The sequence below is a fragment of the Oncorhynchus kisutch genome, linkage group LG11, assembly GCF_002021735.2.
Source record: "Oncorhynchus kisutch isolate 150728-3 linkage group LG11, Okis_V2, whole genome shotgun sequence".
Lineage (NCBI taxonomy): Eukaryota > Metazoa > Chordata > Actinopteri > Salmoniformes > Salmonidae > Oncorhynchus > Oncorhynchus kisutch.
Genome location: NC_034184.2, coordinates 13,210,117 through 13,219,438, shown reverse-complemented (window position 1 = coordinate 13,219,438; position 9,322 = coordinate 13,210,117). Strand labels below are relative to the sequence as shown.

General features: G+C 42.4%; 1 long non-coding RNA gene across 2 annotated transcripts; it reads right to left on the bottom strand.

The window, feature by feature from the left end:
• Positions 1-1,296: 1,296 nt before the first annotated feature.
• Positions 1,297-8,467, bottom strand: LOC109900001 (uncharacterized). Of its 2 annotated transcripts, none has more exons than XR_004211568.1 (4): positions 8,429-8,467; positions 2,529-2,726; positions 1,880-1,962; positions 1,297-1,463 (listed from the first exon to the last, which is right to left on the bottom strand). It is a non-coding gene; the product is annotated as an uncharacterized LOC109900001 (long non-coding RNA). The 2 variants fall into 2 exon arrangements; XR_002256537.2 differs by lacking the exon at positions 8,429-8,467 and adding an exon at positions 2,837-3,151.
• Between the last annotated feature and the right edge of the window lie 855 nt (positions 8,468-9,322).

The following is a 9,322-nucleotide window of genomic DNA, read 5'->3' as shown; positions in this document are numbered from 1 at the left end:
ACCCCCTCTTCATGTTTTACCACTTCCCCAACAACACACCCACACACAGACACACACACACCACACACACCAACTCCGCACAACTGTTAAAACCAAGCCAACACCCTTCCTCATCTTATCACTAACTGGAAGGGAACATCCACTCAAAAAACAATATTTTATTTAGTCCGCTTTTGATACAGTACCAAAAAGTTTAGCACGTCAGCAGTTAAGTTTCAACATATTAGCCAAGAAGCAAAGTGTCACCAGTGATGTGGCTGGTGACACATGTTCCCTTTAATAGTACCCCCTCGGTGCTGATCTATTGTCAGTTTTGCTTTTCACCCTCACATGTTTGTGGTAGTAGTCCTGAAGAACAATAAGCTGATCCTAGATCTGTTCTTAGTAACAATGTCTACCTCAAGCCTTCACTGTGGTGTCTGCCCGGCCATTGTGAAACAGATTCCTGTAGAGCAGGGCATGTGAGGATGGCAGGGCTGTATATGGTCTGTGTTGTGCTCTACTCTTGATGCCTTGGTACTTTAAAAAAATAATTTATTTCAGCCCAGAGTAGGGTCAGTGCAAGTCTGGCTGACACCCAACTCGAAGTCCTCCTGACTGCTCAGTGATCGCGTGAGTCATGTCAACCAGGCTAGGTCAAAGCCCTAACGATGTTATGATCTTGGGACATTGTTCACTGCCGTTACATCAGCAATTTCAAGCCAACCGATTCGACTTTCCAATCTGGTTTAACACAGAATGGATGAAGGCATGGCATCAGGCAACTTTTGTCTTATCGCTATCTCACTCTTTTCCGCTCCCTCTCTCCACCTCCCTCAATTCAAGGGGCTTTATTGGCATGGGAAACATGTTAACATTGCCAAAGCAGGTAGATATACAAAAGTTAAACAATACAAATTAACAGTAAACATTACAATAGACATTTCAAAAGAATTAAGACATTACAAATGTCATATTATGTATATATACACACACACAGTGTTGTAACAATGTACAAATGGTTAATGTACAAAGGGGAAAATAAATAAGCATAAATATGGGTTTGTATTTACAATGGTGTTTGTTCTTCACTGGTTGACCTTTTCTTGTGGCAACAGGTCACAAATCTTGCTGCTGCGATGGCACACTATGGTATTTCACCCAGTAGATATGAGAGATTATCAAAATCTGGTTTGTTTTTGAATTCTTTGTGGATCTGTGTAATCTGGGGGAAATATGTGTCTCTAATATGGTCATTGTCACAGGCCGGCTCATAGCCTGTGGCAAAAATGAGGGGACACGAACAACAGGTATAGGCCAATCAAAAAGGTTCTTTATTATAAACCAAACTATTAACTTTAAACAAAGAAAAGGGAATGAGGTGTGAAAGTATCATAATGTAGAGTGTATGTAAAGTGCAGGGATGCATGAATCTGTGAATATGACAGTGAAAACTACAAAGGAACAAACAAACAGGATCATACCTGGAGGAGCAGAGAGAGAGACAAGAGTGATTAGTGAAGCAGTTTAAATACCCTGAGCCCAGGTGACTCCAATCACTAATGACCCTCTGCCTGCAGGAGGAACCGCCCCTGCACTGCAGAGGGGCCATGACACCCCCCTCCTTAAAATGAAGGTCCCACCCTCAATTCACATTTCGGCCCAACATATTCAAAACAATAAAATTCCACAATTTAAAAAAAGGATGCCAGTCCCGGCTCCTAGTAGAGGCCCTGTGTCCCCCAACTGACTGTCCGCCCCTCAAACTCGGCAGCCCTGGTACCTGGGGAGCAATTTAAGAGGAAAGAGGTGCAGACAGCCCGTAGGGGGCAGCAGAGAGAAGATACAAACTAGGTAAAAGGAGCACGGGACAGAGCATCAGCAATGATATTATCCTTACCACTAATGTGTCTAATATCAAGGTTGAATGGTTGCAAGAACAAAGCCCAACGCATCAGGTGCTGGTTGGGATTTTGCAGGGACCTCAGAAAAATAAGTGGGTTGTGGTCAGTGAACACAGTTAAAGGGGTCAAACCAGAACCAACATAGACCTCGAAGTGCTGTAAAGCCCAAATGAGACCTAAAGCCTCCTTTTCAATTACAGAATAGTTTTGCTGATACTTATTACATTTACGGGAGAAGAAACTGATTGGACACTCAACATTGTTATCATTCTCCTGGAGAAGCACAGCCCCAGCACCGATTTGACTGGCTTCTACCTGCAATTTGAAAGGTTTCCCAAAATTTGGTGCTGCCAACACAGGTGCCAAACACAAAAAAGCCTTAACTGCATCAAATGCCTCTTAACAATGGGTGGACCAGATCAATTCAGCCTTGGCCTTCAACAGATCGGTCAGTGGGGACAATACTAGCGAAAAGTTTACAGGAAGCACGGTAGTAACCCGCCATTCCCAGGAAGCGCATCAGTTCTTTATTTGTGGAGGGCTGTGGGAACTGCTTCACAGCCTGGACCTTGGCTTCCATGGGACAGACAAAACCCTGACCAACAACCTTGCCTAGGTATGTGACTGTAGCTTTGGCAAACTCACATTTTGCCAAATTGATAGTCAACGTGGCCCACACCAGTCTTTCGAACAGGGCTTGCACTCTCCAATCATGCTCCTCCCAGGAGTCTGAGTAGACGACCACGTTGTCCAAATACACGGCACACCCTTCCAGACCTGAGACCACCCGATTCAATAGCCTCTGGAAGGTGGCTGGAGCATTCCGCAAGCCGAAAGGCATCACTGTATAAGAGAACAAACCAGATGGAGTTATAAAGGCAGTAATCTCACAAGCTCTTTTGGTAAGGGGTACTTGACAATATCCCTTTAAAATATCAAATTTGCTAACATACTTTGCTGACCCAACTTGATCAATACAGTCCTCCATCCTAGGAAGAGGGTAAAGGTCTGCTTTAGTAACATTGTTAACTTTTCTATAATCAGTGCAAGGTCTGAAAGTGGAATCAGACTTTTTGACCAAAAGACAGGGTGAAGCCCAAGTTGAATAACATGGCTCCGCAATACCATTGTCCAACATATACTGCACCTCTGTTTCCAATTGCAGTCTCTTCTCAGATACACGATAAAATCTGATAGGCTTAGCATCTCCGATGTCTATATCATGGTCAATTAAGTGGGTTTGTGATAGTGTGTCAGAAAACAAAACAGGGTCGTTTCTAATAAGAGCTACCAATTCATCACATTTCTCAGAGTCTAAATGATCTATCAAAACCCCAAGGTTTTGCAAAGTCTTTAGTTTTTCAACCGACCTTGTAAGACCTCATCCGAAACCCTAACATCCTCTTCTCCCCCCTCCACCAAATGAAAGCCACAAGATGCAGTGACTGGAGCAGCAGTCAACGCTGACCTCACCGCTGGAGGGCCTTCTACTTTGCTTAGATCCCGGGTGTGATAACATTTTAAACAGGTTCACATGGCATAATTTAGAGGACTTCCGACAACCAGGGGTTTCAATAAGATAGTTCAAATATGACACTTTACGCAACACAGTGAAAGGACCACAGTATTTTGCCTGAAAAGGTGAACTTACAAGAGGCAGAAGAGCAAGTACACGATCACCGGGACTAAATTCACGCAGCTCAGCCTGTCCGTCATATTTCAGTTTCATTTTCCGTTGGGAAGATTTTAGTTTCTTTCACCAGTTCAATAAATCAAATCAAATTTATTTGTCACATACACATGATTAGCAGATGTTAATGCGAGTGTAGCAAAACGCTTGTGCTTCTAGTTCCGACAATGCAGTAATAACCAACGAGTAATCTAACCTAACAATTCCAAAACTACTACCTTATACACACAAGGGATAAAGGTGTAAAGGGATAAAGAATATGTACATAAAGATATGAATGAGTGATGGTACAGAACGGCATAGGCAAGATGCAGTAGATGGTATTGAGTACAGTATATACATATGAGATGAGTAATGTAGGGTATGTAAACAAAGTGGCATAGTTTAAAGTGGCTAGTGATACATGTATTACATAAAGATGCAGTAGATGAGTACAGTATATACATATACATATGAGATGAATAATGTAGGGTATGTAAACATTATATTAAGTAGCATTGTTTAAAGTGGCTAGTGATATATTTTACATCAATTTCCATCAATTCCCATTATTAAAGTGGCTGGAGTTGAGTCAGTGTGCTGGCAGCAGCCACTCAATGTTAGTGGTAGCTGTTTAACAGTCTGATGGCCTTGAGATAGAAGCTGTTTTTCAGTCTCCCGTTCCCAGATTTGATGCACCTGTACTGACCTCGCCTTCTGGATGATAGCAGGGTGAACAGGCAGTGGCTCGGGTGGTTGTTGTCCTTGATGATCTTTATGGCCTTCCTGTGACATCGGGTGGTGTAGGTGTCCTGGAGGGCAGGTAGTTTGCCCCCGGTGATGCGTTGTGCAGACCTCACTACCCTCTGGAGAGCCTTACGGTTGTGGGTGGAGCAGTTGCCGTACCAGGCGGTGATACAGCCCGACAGGATGCTCTCGATTGTGCATCTGTAGAAGATTGTGAGTGCTTTTGGTGACAAGCCGAATTTCTTCAGCCTCCTGAGGTTGAAGAGGCGCTGCTGCGCCTTCTTCATGATGCTGTCTGTGTGGGTGGACCAATTCAGTTTGTCTGATGTGTAAGCCGAGGAACTTAACTTACTACCCTCTCCACTACTGTTCCATCGATGTGGATAGGGGGGTGCTCCCTCTGCTGTTTCCTTAAGTCCACAATCATCTCCTTAGTTTTGTTGACGTTGAGTGTGATACAACTTCAACGTAAAACCATTTACATAGTCAATAAGGTTCCGAGGTGGTTCCTCCGGCAAACAACCATCCTGCAACACTGCTAAAGGCCCACGCACCTTATGACCAAACACTAAGTCATTTGGGCTAAACCCTGTGTTTTCCTGCACTACTTCACGAGCAGCTAGTAACAGCCAAGGTAACCCCTCCTCCCAATCTGCAGACAGTTCTGTACAGTATGCACAAAGCAAGGATTTTAAAGTTTGATTGAAACGTTCCAAAGCTCCATGGCTCTGGGCATGGAACGCAGTAGACTTGTTGTGTTTAACTTCAAGCTGTTTGAGAACCTGAGCAAATAAATGGGAGGTGAAGTTAGTCCCCTGATCTGACTGGATGATTTTTGGAATCCCAAATGTTGAAATAAATTGAGTTAACGCTTTAACTACTGATTTTGAAGTTATGGTACGCAAGGAAAAAGCTGCCGGATATCTAGTTGCTTGACACAACAGATAATGAGTAGCTATGACCTGACTTGGACCTTGGCAAAGGCCCAACACAATCGATAATAAGATGCTCAAAAGGTTGCCCTACGGCTGGTATTGGATACAAAGGTGCTGGCTTTACAACCTAGTTTGGCTTGCTTGTACGCTGACAAGTATTACAAGTTCTAATAAACTGTGCTACATCCCACTTTAAAACGTGGCCAGAAAATATAATGAAATATGCGATCATAAGTTTTACGAACACCCATATGACCTGCCACATCACCATGTGAAGTTTGCAACACTTTTTTCGCAAAGTAGTAGGTACAACTATTTGAAAGACTGGTTCTCCTAGAACCTGATCATAGTGTGGAATCCATTTCCTGACCAACAGCCCATCAAGAAGAAAATAACACTGAGAACTATTCCTCACCACTGACTCAGGAACAACTTTATCAAACATATCAGCCGAGGTAGTATCGGCCTTTTGCTCAGCAATCAATGAATCTCTAGACCTAGTCAACTGTTCTGTCTGGAGTTTGACTGGCAACTCAATACTTTCTGGCATACTCTCACTCTCCTTACGAGAGGCCGCGCGGGTAACTGCACAAACTGGAAATACCTCACAATTTTGATCCGGAGATTCCCTTGCAGGGGACACTGAAGGTTGCTTCTTAAAGATGTTTAGTTTGCCATCTGCCCACACCTTACCACCTGCCAAGTCATTCCCCAAAATCAGTTGGACTCACTCTACTGGCAACTGGGGTCTAACCCCAACATCTACATCACCCTCTACCAGACCACAATCTAGGGTAACTTCATGTAAAGGACAAGAGAATGGAAGTAAACCCATACCACATACCATTACACAACTGCTAGTATCAGACTCTAGAGAACGGCAAAACAGATTCCAGAATAAAATACAGTGTCTCTTAAGATCTTGATTGAAACATTTGTTGCCATCTACCAGGGACACTACACCATCTGAAATAAAGGCTGAAAAATCAGTGGGAAGACAGAATCAAACTCAACTAGTGGCTGAAAAATCTCACCCTGGTGGTCAGAGGCTGTAACAGGAGCTGCCATCACAGTGGGTTTAACTTGACCTGACATTTTTGATTTAAGCAGAGGACAATCTTTCTTCCAATGTCCTTCAACTAAACAGTAGCGACAGGTATTAGCATTAACCTGTGCTTTAAGTCCTCCAGACCCAAACTTCTGCTGAGGCCTTTGGAAAGAAGCCCCAGAAAAAGGTGACCTACTATTCCTAGGAGTAAAGTTATTTTTATGGTACATGTCACTGTTTGACTCAAAATGGCTTTTATGTGTTAGCCTGTACTCATCTGCAAGGATTGCTGCATCACTTGGAGACTTAACTTCGTTCATTCATGTATGTAGCAACCTGGTCAGATACAGAATTTTTGAACTGTTCTAACACAATCAAATTAGATAGACCCTCAAAAGTACTAACTTCAGAAGCTGTACACCAACGATTAAATGCAGAAGTCAAATCACAAACAAACTCAGAATAGGTATCACGTTCTGACCTTTATTTCCTTTGTTTTGTATTTATTTAGTATGGTCAGGGCATGAGTTGGGTGGGCAGTCGATGTTTGTTTTTCTATGATTTGGGGATTTGTATGTTTCGGCCTAGTATGGTTCTCAGAGGCAGGTGTCATTAGTTGTCTCTGATTGAGAATCATACTTAGGTAGCCTGGGTTGCACTGTTTGTTTGTGGGTGATTGTCTATGTTGATTGCTTGTGTCATCACAGTTCTCATTTAGCTTCACGGTCACTATTTGTTTATTGTTTTTGTATTCAGTGTTCAGTACTTTAATTAAATATCAAGATGAACACAAAACACGTTTTGGTCCGCCTTTCCGCCAAAAGAAGTAAACCGTGACAATAGGTTTGTGAATCTAACTTTTTCCTGTAGCGAAAACGTTGATGATATGCCTCTGGCACAAGCTCGTAGACCTTCAGAACTGCTGATTTAACTTTAGCAAAATGTTTACTGTCAGCTACACTCAGTGCTGCAAAAGCCTCACGTGCTTTACCTGTAAGTACACATTGCAACAACATAGTCATGTCCAAATCTGACCAAGCTCTTAGCTTCCGCAATATGCTCAAAGCAAAGTAAGTGTCTGGATCTGACTAATCAAATTTAGGCAACAAACGAAGATTCTGTGAAACATAAAACTGTAGTAGTCCGTTTGGTCTATTAGCATTTCTCAATCGCACTCTCTAACTGCATTTGCAACAGCTCGCTCTGCTGCTCAAAAGTTAAGGGCTAGACTGAAAACTTGCACCCTCACTACTAGCAGAATGACCCCAAAAAACACCAATTTCTTTAAGACCCTGCTTTAATCTAGTTAACAGTATTTCATTTTTTATCAACAATCTCAATCTGATGATGTTCAGCAATTTCCATTAACTGCTCCTTAGTACACAACTCTAAGGCTACCTCTGAAGGAGCTTGAACAAAACTACTCAGAATGGAAGACATTTTCCTCAACCAGTACAACTATTACAAATGCTCCAAAAAAACACACAACTCCCCTGCTGTCAGTCTGGGTTCAAGGACAGGAGCCACACCCCACTATTTTCCCAAAACTACTAACTAACTGGCCCTGGTCTTCGTACAGTCACGTGGTGGGGTTTTATGCACACAAAACCAGTGGAGTGGAAAAGACAACCAGAAATTGTTCTTAAATGACTTGCCTGGTTAAATAAAGGTCAAATAAAAAATAAAAAAACCATGGAGGTGCTCCCGAGCCGATGTAAGGGACAAGGGAAAGGGATGCTCTACCCACGTTCACTGCCACCTAAAACAAAAACACCACGAGCCTCCTATTGACACTCGCTGATAAGCCTGAACAGGGGAGGACTCCCACCTGAACAAAACTCAGAAAAACCCAGAGTGAATTGATAACCAAATTAAACTACCAAGCTAAATAAACCAAAAGAACACATGGCTCTCAACTCTCTTCAACAATATTGGCCCAACCAAAACATCCCCTCCAACAAAAAATTTGGCAATCTGAAATAAACTAACCCAACAAGTTAACTACAAAATAATCAAATAAGCCAAATTACAAATAAACAAACATATCAATAATAAGACAGACAATCTAGACAAAACATTAACCAACTCTGACAAAATGTCAGATAAAGTAAACTAAAATACTAAAGTACAATTAACTTTAACTTACGGACGAGCCCCCACTTGTCACAGGCCGGCTCATAGCCTGTGGCAAAAATGAGGGGACACGAACAGGTATAGGCCAATCAAAAAGGTTCTTTATTATAAACCAAACTATTAACTTTAAACAAAGAAAAAGGAATGAGGTGTGAAAGTATCATAATGTAGAGTGTATGTAAAGTGCAGGGATGCATGAATCTGTGAATATGACTGAGTGAAAACTACAAAGGAACAAACAAACAGGATCATACCTGGAGGAGCAGAGAGAGAGACAAGAGTGATTAGTGAAGAAGTTTAAATACCCTGAGCCCAGGTGACTCCAATCACTAATGACCCTCTGCCTGCAGGAGGAACCGCCCCTGCACTGCAGAGGAGAGGCCGTGACATAGCATTTTAGTTTGCTCTGTTTTTTTGTTCATTCTTTCCAATGTGTCAAGTAATTATCTTTTTGTTTTCTCATGATTTGGTTGAGTCTAATTGTGTTGCTGTCTTGGGGCTCTGTGGGGTGTGTTTGTGTTTGTGAACAGAGCCCCAGGACCAGCTTGCTTAGGGAACTCTTCTCCAAGTTCATCTCTCTGTAGGTGATGGCTTTGTTATGGAAGGTTTGGAAATCGCTTCTTTTTAGGTGGTTGTAGAATTTAACGACCCCCTTTCTCCTGGGGTGACAGGTAAACTAGTGGTTAGAGCGTTGGGCCAATAACCAAAAGGTTGCTAGATCAAATCCCCGAGCTGACACGATAAAAATCTGTCGTTCTGCCCCTGAACAAGGCAGTTAACCCACTGTTCCTATGCCGTCATTGTAAATAAGAATTTGTTCTTAACTGATTTGCCAAGTTAAATACAGGTAAAATATCCTCCACCTCTCAATTTCAATCTCCCTCTCTCTCTCCATCTTCTTCTCCCT